General features: G+C 41.5%; 1 long non-coding RNA gene across 15 annotated transcripts in view; it reads left to right on the top strand.

Annotated features, from left to right (window-relative positions):
• The window catches only part of LOC134478147 (uncharacterized), a 71,643-nt gene that overhangs the window by 53,083 nt on the left and 5,855 nt on the right, over positions 1–12,705 (top strand). For 14 of the 15 annotated variants that reach the window (XR_010050598.1, XR_010050595.1, XR_010050608.1 and 11 more), the window contains 2 exons: positions 3,977–4,141; positions 5,507–5,728. This is a non-coding gene — a long non-coding RNA (uncharacterized LOC134478147). The remainder of the gene's footprint in view (positions 1–3,976; positions 4,142–5,506; positions 5,729–12,705) is intronic. The other variant, XR_010050602.1, reaches the window with a different exon arrangement.

Here is a 12,705-nt window from a genome sequence, read left to right as displayed (position 1 = left end):
TGTGGGTAGGGGGACTCCAAGATGAGCATGTGGCAGCTGAGAGCAGTGCAGATGGTGAGGTGGTTTTACTCTAAATCTTGTGAATAGGGTGGCTGTATATTATGAAAGAAGAACCAGAGGTTTTAGCTGCGCAGCTTTAAGGGTGTAGCGCACCTTTGAGGTTGGTGGGGGGATCACATCAGTTTACTTTGGGCAAGCTGATATGCCTATTAACACGATGGAGTTACATTTCCAGGCTTGGAAAGTGGAGAAGCAGGGAAGTTCCAGAGTCCCTGCAAAGGTTAGGACCAGGAGAGATAGTAGAAAGGAGCTCCATGAACTGGGACTTTTTCTTCCCTGTCGGCATATCTACCCGTTGCTTATTTTGTTTTGTTGGTACCAAAATCTTCCCCATATGCATCAGGCCTCAATCAAAAATGTTGACAAAAAAATAAAAAAAGTTGCCAAAAGGTTTCCTACATTGTACTGTAAATAAAAGAGCTGGATTTAAAATCAAGGTCTGGCCAGCATGGTAGCACATGCTTATAATCTCCACACTTTAGGAGGCCGAGGCAGGCCTGCAACATCAAACTCATCCTAAGCAACTGAGATTCTGACTTCAAATAAAAAATAAAAGGCCTGGGTTCAATCCCTAACGCCGTAAAAACACAAGTACATTAGATCAGGCTCTGATGCCATCTGTGGGCTTCAAGCAGTCACGGCCTAAACCAGGGAGGCCATCTGTAAAACACCAGGGAGGCCATCTGTAAAACACCAGGGAGGCCATCTGTAAAACACCAGGGAGGCCATCTGTAAAACAGAGGGCTCCACCTCCACAGGGCGTGGTGGCAGCAAGAGGGAAATGGAGAGATACTAGCACTGCTGCTTGTTTCTTTGTGCCCGGAGCCTTGTAGCCTGGCCGCCCTCATACCTTTCACCCTTGTCCAGGACACAAGACTTACACTTTTCCTTTCTCTTACCTACCCACTCCTCTCTCATTCTTTCCCCTTTCCCTTTCTTCCTTGCCCTGTAATCAGCCATCCTAGTCCCAGGAAGGGGGCGTGGCCATGCAGCAAAGAACTGTAATTCCAAACCCTGTTTGTTAGCCACCACTCTGGGAAGACTTTTTTTTTTTTTTTCCAAAAACCATGAAAAGGTCAGAAGATTCTCCCGACAAATATGAAGCATCTTTGTGAAAGACTGACACATTAAGAATTTTCCCAACTGTAACTTGCATAAAGGAAGGGTTAGTAGAGGAAAGCAAAGCATGTGTAAATCCATGGTAATCTCCCGGCGTAATTACGGCTAATATTCTAATCATATCCAAAGTGGTAGAATAAAGGAACTATCCAATTTAGCCAAATGCTTTTCTCCACTTGTAAAACTAAGGAACTACAATAAAGAATGAATCTATTCTTTGCCATGGCTAGTGTCTTGGTTACTTCTTATCTTGTTGAGACCAAAATATCTAACGCCCAATGTGAAGGGGGAAAAAAAATTTATTTCTTAGTTTTTGGAGATTTCAGTCCATACTCAGCGGGGTCCAAGGCAGGGTGGCATGGCACTGGGGCAACACTTCAAGGCAGCAGCCAGAACAAAAAGGAAGAAAACAAGCCTTTTCTCCTGGTTTATATTGTACACAGGCCATGCCCGCACCCAGGGTGGGTGTAGCACTCAGGACATCTCCCTGCCCTCCTTTGCTCAGGATGAGGATATTTACAAAGTAAGGACCCTGCCTCCCTGCTGAGTCTCTCACACTTCTAAACTGCTCAAATTGACACAATGTATTAACCATAAGGACATAATCCGGAATGTGGAAGTTCATCAGCAGCTCAGCCAGTGCAATCTAAGTAAATAGACAATGGATGTGACCTGAAAGACCAGCAGAGATAGACTTTCTTTTCCTGTTTTTGAGACAAGGTCTCACTGTGTAGTTTAGGCTGGCCTTGAACTAACTCATTCTTGTAGCCCCGGCTGGCCTCAACCTCACACAGTTCTTCTCCCTTTGCCTCCTGAAGTGCTAGAAAGTAACTCAGATCCACAGTTTGCTACAGCAGTTTAAAAAAAATTTTTTTAAATGTTATTTACTTCGTGGTACTGGAGACTGAACTCAGAGCTGTTACACTGAGCTACATACCCAGCCTTTTTTTTTTTTTTTTTAAAGTTTTAGTCTGGGGATGATAAAATAAGTTGCTCAAACTGGGATAGAATTTGGGATCCTCCTGCTTCAGGCTTTCAGAGTTGGGAGTAGAAGCACATATACCACTCAGTTCATGATCTTCACTTGTAAATTCTATTTGTTCTATCCCTAGAGGCATTTGTTCACCACCTAGGAATAGTCACATGCCAAGCCTAGTGTTTACCTATATGGCATAAGAGGATTTAAAGCTGTACCCAGCAAAGACTAAGCTATGGGATAGGAACACACATACTCCCCCCACCACCACCACCACTTTAGTGGTACTGGGGATTGAACCCAGGTCCTCTGCACTGAGTCACATCTCTAACCCATGTTTTTTGAGATAGGGTCTTAACTAAATTTCCTCAACTGGGCTTGAATTTGCAATTCTTTGCCTCAGCCTCCCAAGTGCTGGGATTACTGGGATGCACTACACACTTGACTAAACATACACTTTTTTTTGAGACTGGGTGGTGGTATGTAGTGTAGGGTACCAACACAGTCAGCTAAACATAGACTTTTAAAAACATAATTTGTTGGGGCTGCAGGTTTAGTTCAGTGGCATAAGCGTCTGCCTTGCAAGCAGGCAGTCGTGAGTTCGATCCCCGGTACCGATAAAAACCAAAAAGACAAAAAAAAAAAAAAAAAAAAAAACATAATTTGTTTTTGTTTTTGGTACCAGGGATCAAACTCATGACCTAGCACTTGTGAGGCAGGATAAATGCCCAGCTTTAAAAACACAATTTGTTAAAATCTCTTAGTTTCAATTGGGTGTGGTGACGCATGCCTGTAATCCCTGTAGTCAGAAGGCTGTGGCACTCCTGCCACGTGGCACCCCAAGTTGGAGGCCATCCTGGAATATATGGTAGGTTCCACTCCAATTTGGACTATATAGCAATACTGGTCTCAAAAACAAAACAGTAGAGCTTATTAATTTCACTCTTTGGAAGACTAACTGGCCGTACTATGTTTGGACAAGGACTGCTCATACATTCCCTTCACAATGAGATCGTTGCATTTGTCACACTTACCTTCACAGTAAAATGCTATCTTTTACAAATAACAGAAAATTGAGGTTCAGGAGGGGCTGGGGATTTAGCTCAGGGCATAAGCAAGAGCTTCTTTTTATGTATATCTCCTACCTGTTCTTCTGGTAACTTAGAGCAAGTTCTGTTTACATGATGCCACTTGCAGCAGTTGTAGACAGCTGTCATGATCATACATAAATGTCCTGATCATTTCACTGAGGGAATTAAAATATTATAAGTCGGATTAGTGGCATATGCCTTTAATCCAAGCTGTTTAGGAGTTAGAGGTGAAAATCAAAAAGTTTGAGGCCAGTCTCAGCAATGTAGCCAGAGCCTGTCTCAAAATGAACAAATTAAGCTGGAGCCAGCTGCGGTGGCACATACCTGTAATCCCAGCCCTCGGGAAAGCTGAGGCAGAAGGATCCCTACTTCAAACCCACCCTAGGCAATTTGGCAAGACCCTGTGTCCAAATACAACAGTGCTGAGAAAGTAGCCTCCTTTGAAGGCCCAAGGTGAAGTCCCCAGCACTGCAGAAAAATAAACAGAATGACGGCGTGGGCATGAAGTAGTGAAGTGGAGAGGCACCCTGGGTTTGATCTGCACTGCCAGAAAGTGTTCTTTGTACTGGGAGTCATTCTCAGATCAAAATAGAATGTACAGCCCAGCTGCTATTAACTCAAATTTTTCTGCTGTTTGAAATAATGAGGAAATACTCTACTGCTTACTTTTTGTAGATCTTTTTTTATAGAATTCTCATGTATAATATATTGTTTTATTTTAACCTAACAGAATTAAAACATGCTTCGGAAAGTAAGCTTCTAAAACTACAAACTGAGAATAAAAAAACTGAGAAAGGAGCTGGGCAGTATGGAAAATTCAGACAAGATAAACACCATGCAACAAAGCCTACAGACAGAGATGGAGCTTGCTACAGTTACTCAACATGTGTTCCAGGTAACATTTGTATAAATCAGGAAAGGAGGGATAAAGATCTTTTAAAAACACTGCTGATATGGATACCTTACCATGGTTTAGGTTAGGCTGTGGTCATAAGATATTTCAGTACAAGGACTGAGTACGTAGCCGCACTGGAGAACGCTTGCCTAGCATTGGTGAGGCCCCAAATTCAGTCCCAGCATTGCAAAAATCGTACTTGTCTACTGATATTTGCTGTAAAATTCATGTACAGTAATGTACATTTCTAATGTACATTTTACAGAATATGTAAAATTCATGTACAGTCAGCATTTAGGGGTTCATTTTTCATTGTGGTTAATCATTAGGATTTATAACTGGCATATTTTCTATAGCTCTGCTGGTAATTTGGTGTACAGCTTTATTTTAGCCTCCAAGTTTGAGGACAGAGGGGACCTGGGTGAGAGTGGCAGCTAAGAAGGTGACTGCTGCCACTGGGAATTTAGCTCAAGTGGGTGCTCAAGGACATGGGGTTGATCCCAACCCCATCACACAGAGAGAAATATCAGCATGATGACTGGTCCAACTAAACTCTAGTAAATGTTGCCGTAAGATGTTTCCTCAGAGACATTAATGGACAAAAAGACAGACAGACAGACAGACAGACAGACAGACAGAAAGAAAGAATGAAAGAAAGAAAAAAGAAAGAGACAGAAATACAGAGAAAAAAGAGACAGCAAAAGACAGAAAAAGAAAGAAAGATAGAGAGAAAGAAAGAAACTAGAAAGAAAGAAATTAAGAAAGGGAGAAAGAAAGAAAGAAAGAAAGGAAGAAAGAAAGGAAGAAAGAAAGAAAGAAAGAAAGAAAGAAAGAAAGAAAGAAAGAAAGAAAGAAAGAAAGAAAGAAAGAAAGAGATAGAAAGAAAGAGAAGGCTGAGCTGGCTGTGGAGGCCCATGTTTGTCCGCACAAAGGGCTGGGAAAGCAGCTCAGTGTGGTGGCCATGGGTTCAAACCTTGGGCCTAGGGATGAAAGAAGCAGAAACTGTCCATGGAAATTGATGAAGTATTTGCAAACATCATAAGCATACCTTTGCCCTGATGAAGCCTCTTGTAAGTAGAAATGAAGGCAACAGTGTATCATGCGCTGGGACTACAGGCAAGTGTCACAGCACCTGCCTGGCTAGCATGAGGTCCTGAGTTGAATTCTTGGGACAGAAAAAAAAAACTTGTGTATTACTCTTTTCTGTGAATACAGAGCTACTGTACCTTTCTAGTAAATGTTAAAAAAAAATTAGATAAAGTTAGTGAAGGGATTATTTAACAAAAATCTTGTTAAAATTTTAAAGGGCTTGTATTTTAAAGTTGTTATATTTTGAGTTATTTTTGTTTTTATTTTAAACTATAGAACGTCATTTTGGGGTGTAAAGTCAACTGGGCAGCAGATCCAGCACTCAAGGAAACTGTTCTGCAGCTTGAAAGGCTCTCACCGCAATCTAACAAGAATTCCACTGGGCCAGGTGTTGCCATGTGTGCCTTTGATCTGAGCACTCAGGAGGCTGAAACAAGATTGCCACATGCTGAAGACCAGCAAAGATTTGTACCTTGCAGTTTTTGGAATTTTGTCTCTGTATGTCATTTAAATAGAAAGTTTCAAGTGAAATGAATTTGCGATGTTTGGGGAACTCTCCTAATCTGTAATTGCTTTTTAGCTTCAGTTAACACTCTAACCTAGAATCGGTCATTTTAAATAACAGTAAAGTGACTGTGTACTCTTCAAAGGGGAATGTCTTAGTCATAGAAAAGACACCTGGTCTGATATCTGAGGAGTAGGCGCAGTTTTGGACATTCACAAGGTCCCAGCATTTAATTGTAATACTTGTGTGCATTTCTGCATTTGTCAGTCAGGATGCAGAGAGGTCTCCAGAGTGTCAGCAGCTGGTGTAATTCGTAGTGGGGTTCTGAGTAACTGTCTTGTGTTCTCCCTGGGTCTGTTTCTCCCCTCACACATACTTCTGCACATGCACATACATAATGCTGGCTACACCCTGGCAATGCTGATGTACAGTGACATCCATGCCCATTTTCACTTCTGTTTAGAGACAAGCTCTTGCCAACTTAGCAAGGCTGGCTTCAGACTTGGAACCCTCCTGAACAACTGGGATTACAAGCATGTACTGCCATGTTCAGTACAGCTCTTTATTAATTAGGAGCTATTGATCATATTTATGGACAGTGTGGTGTTTTCAGTATTCTTACTGGAATAAAGTGAAACTTGAAAAGATGTGCTCATTGGATAATAGCTCGTGAAATCTGTTCTTTAGATTAATAACAAAGAGAGATTTTCCTGAGCTGAAACAGTAGGCTTTTCTTTGAAATACTTATACCTTGTTTTCTTTGATCAATCTTAATGTGTGCATAGTTTTATTCTTTTTGTCAGTTATTGTTTTGAGGTAGAGTCTCACTGTGTCCTTCAGGGCCTTCTTGAACTCACTATGTAGCCCAGGCTGTCCTAGGACTTCCTGCAGTCCTCCTGCCTCAGCCTCCTGAGTAGTAAGGTTACAGGCATGCACCACCACACCTGACCTCCTGTTGTCTATATCAATTGTTATGAAGCAACCTACTTTTTGTGTGCAAATTATTATTTTGGAAAATGCTTTTCTGTTCCAGTAATCCACACAGGAACTGTTTGTTTGTTGTAGTACTGGGCATTGAACCCAGAGCCTTTGTGCTAAGTTCTCTTCAGCCATTTATTTTTTTTTTAATTTGTTATTTTGAGATAGGATCTCATCAAGGTGCTGAGTTGCCCAGGCTGGGCTGAAACTTGATCCTCCTGCCTCAGCCCCTAGAAAACTGGCAGTCTAGCAGTGCACTACCACAGTCACTTGACACTGTATTAGTAAATTTCAAACCGCGGACCACCTGAAAAAGTGTGCCTTTATCTGGGACCTCAGTGGTCTTTGACTTGTCTGTTACCCAGCTCTGAGAGAGGAAGAGTAGGCTTTGCCTGAACTGTTGCTGAATACGGACCTCACAGCTCACTGTTTTATGCCATTTACTTCTGTCTGGGTTTGAGGTTCAGCCGCCCACTCTAGGACTCCATTTGAGGGAGCAGCCACTCCGCAGAAGGCAGGGGCTCCTTAGATCAGGTCAAGTGCATTCCACAAGCAGAATGTAATCCTCTGCTTGGGGAAGGCAGCCGTAGTCTCAACCCCACATCACAGAGGCCTTGGTTTTTCTCCGAGCAAGCGAATGCTGCATTTCAGAGTCAGGAAAAGGAAATGGGAATTTGCTACAAATGACATGATCTACCTTAGTCAGCTTTGCTCCATAAATAGACACTCAAGACTAGGGAGGTGCCAGCTGTCCTAGTGACTTGGGAAGCTAGGGCAGGACTGCTTCAGCCATGGAGGTCAAATCCAGCCTGGGAAATACTGGAGACCTAATGTCTGGCTTATAACCACATCCACAAAAAGACACCCCTCTCCAGGAAGTAAGCCAACAGCACAGCCTCTCCTGGTGTTATTTCAAGCTTCAAGAGAGCTCTCTCTTTCCTCACTCTCTCTCTCTCTGTCTGTCTGTCTGTCTGACTCTCTCTTTCTCTCTCTCTGTTTCTCCCCCCTGTGTCTCTGTCTCTCTGTCTTTGTGTCTCTCTCTGTCTCTGTCTCTGTCTCTCTCTCCCTCCCTATTCCTTTTTTTTTTTTTTTAACAGAAAACAATGTAAGCTTTTTTATTGCACAAAAATAGAAATAAACTTTGCTATTTTAGCCATTAGGTAGATAGCGCAAGGGCACCTTCACAATGCACTGCAGTGGTCACCACTCTGTCTGTACAAACTTTTCCATCTTTCTAAACTAGAACTCTGCACCACTAAGCAGTCGTTCCCCATCGCCTCCTTCCGAGACTGCCCACCACCCTTTGGCTTTTCACTCTGTAGTTTGACTATTGTAGTCTTTTTATCTAAGCGGGGACTTATGAGTCCATGTTAAGGCATGTTGGGAATTCCTCCCATTTTAGGGCTGGATAATGTGCCATTGTCTGTCTACACTGCATTTCCCTTATTCATCGTGTGTGAGTGTAGCCCTGGGTTGCTTCCACCATTTGCTTCCAGGTACAGTGCTACTGGGAATGTCTGTCCCAAAGCACTGCCTCATTGTCATTGCCTGTTACTGGACTGTTTGACTTTTAAGTCTTCTTGGTCCAGTTTTTTTTTTTTTTTCCTAAAATTCATTCTTCAATTTTATTTTATTTTTTTTTTTTAATTTTATTTAAGGAGAAAAGAAAAAACAAACAGGGAAAGGGTACAAGTTATACAGATTTACAGAAAAAAATTGAACAGTAGGAAATCACTAGTTAATGGATTACACATTGTCATCTTAGAAATAATTGTTCAAGTCACAAAATTAAAGCTTGTAAAGTGGACATTCCATCAATGATACTGCAAACAGTTCTGTTCATTGATCCAATAAAACTCTGTGATATCATTTTCTATCTTATACACTTAAATATACATGCAGTTATATAGTTTGGAGCACTCCCTCCCTATTCCTGTTGCAGGCGGTCTCCTTATGTAACTGGCCTAGAACTCACAGGGATCCTCATGCCTCCGCCTCCCAAGTGCTGGAGTGAGAGGTGTGCTTTACACACACAGATTGTCTTGTTCTTCAATTGTTCTTCGCTTCAGTATTGGGGACTGATAACCTGGTTCATAGGCTGTTTTAGTATATGAAGTTTTACCGCAACAATGCCATGCCAGTATGTTCACATGTTAACTGGGCTTGCTTTCTTGCTATGATAAAATAGTGTAACCTAATGAAGTAACTGTAATAGTGACCCAAAGGCAGCTGCAATGCGTTTTTCCATAGGACAAGGTGTTGTGAAAAACAGGTTACCAGCCCTGTGGGAGCTGGCTTATGTTTGAGGGACAGCAAAGAAATACCAGTACGGCCCTCTCTCAAGGGCTCAGGGCTCTGCATGGGAATTGAAGAGGGGATTGTCACTACCTTCAGTCAGGGTTGCTTTGCGAATAGTGACCTCCATGCTGTTGTGCCCACGTGTGTTTTTCTGCTCCTTTTCCTGTCATAAGGCCTCACGAACCTTGGTGGTACATGGGGTGGCAGTTCTGCCTCCCTCATTTTTGCCTTGACATGTGCCCAGGCATCCTGGGGCTGGACCTAGTAATCCTCAGGTTTTCCTTCACAATGGATTGAAAAATCTAATTATGGTGTGGAAAGTTTATTTTGAATTACCTGAATTATTCTTAATTGTTTATGTGATTCATTTCACTACTGAATTACTACACCCTACATGTTAGATCCAAACATTTTATTAAAATATTTTTTATCAAGAGACCTCAGCCTGGACTAGGTACCTCCTGTCGCATCACCCACTGTGCTCTGGCCTGACTTCCAGCCAACATTGGGGATGGAGTCACTGGCCGAGCAGAGGAAGGGCGAGGACAAGGAAGGTGGTGACACTCCGGGCACACAGGCCGAAGGTGGGCATAGGAGTGGAACAGGCAGGTGCGTGCACTAGGTCCTAGTCAGTCCTGGTGTGCACCCTGCCACCCAGGGAGCAGTGCGTACAGATGGCGCATCCCATGCCTTGTAAGCAGACACAGTGAAGATGAGGACGGACAGACTGAGCACTGATGGTGAATCATTCAGTGACCTGGTAGCAGTCTCTGGGCAGACTCTACCTGTGGGAAGTGAAGATAGAATTCCTGCTTTTGCTTCAGAAGCATTTACCATCCTCATCCTGTGGAAAAGTCATCTGCAAGGAGCCTGCATTGGGAATTCCGTGAAGTAGAGTCAGTGCCAGCACTCTCCTGGCAGGCTCCCTGAAGCGGTCCATTCGGATGTGATTGGGACTGTGATTCACTGAACACTCTCTTATGCCTCCTGTGTGACTGTGTTTTGCTTAGTTTATATTTTTATTGGTATGTGATCACAGTACATAATGATTCTATTCATCAGAGGCAGTTGGTGGATATGCATGATAGATTTTTCCTTGATGTGGTAGAAAAACAAGAGTAAAGAAAGGCAAAAACAAAAAGGCCTTTATTGCTGGCATGGGAGGGCTGCAGAGGGGTGCAAGATCCCTTCAGGGCAGGCAAAGAAACCTGGAGCCTTTTATTGAGTTTGAGAGGGGTGGAGTTCGAAGGGGTGGGCAGAGTGACATTTTGACAGTTACTGGAGGGATTGTTGATGTGTGCACAGCAAGTGGGAAGTTCACTTTTTGGGTTTGCAAGAACAATGTGGAAGTCAGTTTTGAAGTGAGGTACTGTCCAGTGCCATGTTGCGCAGGCACCACGCTGAGCCTGGCAGTGCTCCACAGGAGCGGAATCCATTATTCCCATCTTTTGGGTGTTAGAGGCAGCAACTCTTAAACTGCTTCCTGCTGACTGAGGTGACATGATGGGCATTGAAGTAGTCATTGTGATGACAGGTTGGACCCGTGTAGAATCTGGTACCAGGGGTGCCCTCAGGACAAGGAATTATCTTGTTATAAAGGCCCACAACCTGGATTTGAGGAAATCTTCAGGAAAGTTTAAACAGACAAGGAGCTATAATCAAGAAATAACAAGTAGTATGAGAGGTCCTGCCAGGGGAAGAAGCTAGGAGGAAAGTGTTCCCTTTTCTATAATAGCAGCAGTTAGACGTTTTTGCAGATATTAATGTAATGTATTGTTTTTTAAATTTTATTTAAAAGGAAAAAGAGAAAAACACAAAACAAAACAAAGCGGTGTAAGGGTAAAAGTAATACAGAACTGCAAAAAAAAAAAAAAAAGTAAGAAATCACCAGTTAATAGATTACATATTATCATCTTAGAGATAGTTGCTCAAATCACAGTATCAAAGCATAGAAAGTGGACATTCAAACAGTGAGACTGCAAACAGTTGTGTTCAATGAATGATCCAACCAAAAACATTAATATGGTCAGCTATTTAACACCCCTAAACACACTTGCTCTTGTATCCTTTAGAGCTCTTTTTTACAACAAAATTTACACATTTTGGGTTTTATTACTCCTTAGTTCTTATTACTTTTGGGGGGGGAGAGAATAAATCAAATGTGGCAAAACAGAGCTGTCGGTCAAAACCAAGGATAGACATAGCACATGATGTAAAACAGAGTACAAGGTTATCAACAATGGTTATCAACAATGTCTCTTGTTTCCTTAAAAAGAATTGTCTATCTCATTAGATATTATAAAGTTGAACAAAACAGTAGAGAACAAGACCAATAAAACTTAAGCATTGTAAACATTACAGGACTTCCAAAGGAGACAATAGTCAAACCAGAATGGGCATCTTAGTGAATCTTATTGCCTTCAAAGTAGTTGCCTATACCCTCAAACTTGATACTATCATACACAATGGAACAGAGTCTAAACAGCCAAAACAAGATAGTGGGAGTATTACAGGACTTCAAAACAAGTTAATAGGAAATCAAAAAGTTACTATTATATATCCTGCTATTTTTTTAAAAATTTCCCCTTAATTATAACAAACATAAGAAATAAATAAATAATTTTTTTAAAGAATAAGGGAGAGATTGAGATAAAAGAGGACATAACAATATAACAATACAGGTCAAAGCATGACTGTTTCAGCAACCTAGTGCTTCACCACCAAATAACCGGACTTAATAGTAGTTACCATAGTGTCTGTCTTTTTCCTTGAAATATTTGAATAAAACTTCATATACTATAGCTTCAAATATTTCCATATCAAGAAGCCCAGAATATAGCCTTTCCAATTAATAAGTGAAAACCTTATAAGGCTTCAAGGCCACATAATGGGGAATCATGATTACCACATATTTTTATATATTTGAATCATTACTTACATTAGGGAAATTATTCGGTATTCACACATGTGAGATTCGTTTATCTCACTTATGAGTATGGTCTCAAGCTGCGCCCATTTATTGATAAATATCTCAATGTGATCCTTCTTTATAGCTGAATAATACTCCATTGTATAGAAATACCACAACTTTTTTATCCATTCCTCAGTTGATGGACACTTGGGTTTTTTCCAAGATCTGGCAATTACAAATTGTGCTGCTATAAACATAGGTGCGCATATATCACTGTGGTATGATGCTTTCAATTCTTCTGGGAATATGCCTAGAAGTGGAATAGCTGGAATAAATGGGACTTCCAATCCCAGCTTTTTGAGAAATCTCCAGACTGACCTCCACAAAGGCTGCACCAGTCTACACTCCCACCAACAGTGTAGGAGAGTTCCTTTTTCCCCACAGCCTCTCCAGCATTTGTTGTCGGTTTTCTTGATCCTGGCCATTCTTTCAGGAGTGAGATGGTATCTCAGTGTGGTTTTAATTTGCATTTCTCTAATGACCAGTGATGATGAACATTTTTTCATGTATTTATTTGCCATTTGCATTTCTTCATCTGAGAAGTGTGTATTCATCTCAGATGCCCATTTTTGGATTGGATCTTTGAATTTTGGGGGTCTGAGTTTTTAAAATTCTTTATATGTTTTAGACAAGAGTCCCTTGTCTGAGAGAGAGTTCACTAAAATCTTTTCCCAGTTTGTGGGTTTTCTTTTCACTATGCTGGAGATTTCCTTTGACATGCAG

This window comes from Cavia porcellus, unplaced genomic scaffold (assembly GCF_034190915.1).
Source record: "Cavia porcellus strain 051 isolate PalLab524CR breed Dunkin Hartley unplaced genomic scaffold, mCavPor4.1 scaffold_11, whole genome shotgun sequence".
Taxonomy (NCBI): Eukaryota; Metazoa; Chordata; class Mammalia; order Rodentia; family Caviidae; genus Cavia; species Cavia porcellus.
This window is presented reverse-complemented; position numbering and strand designations above follow the sequence as displayed.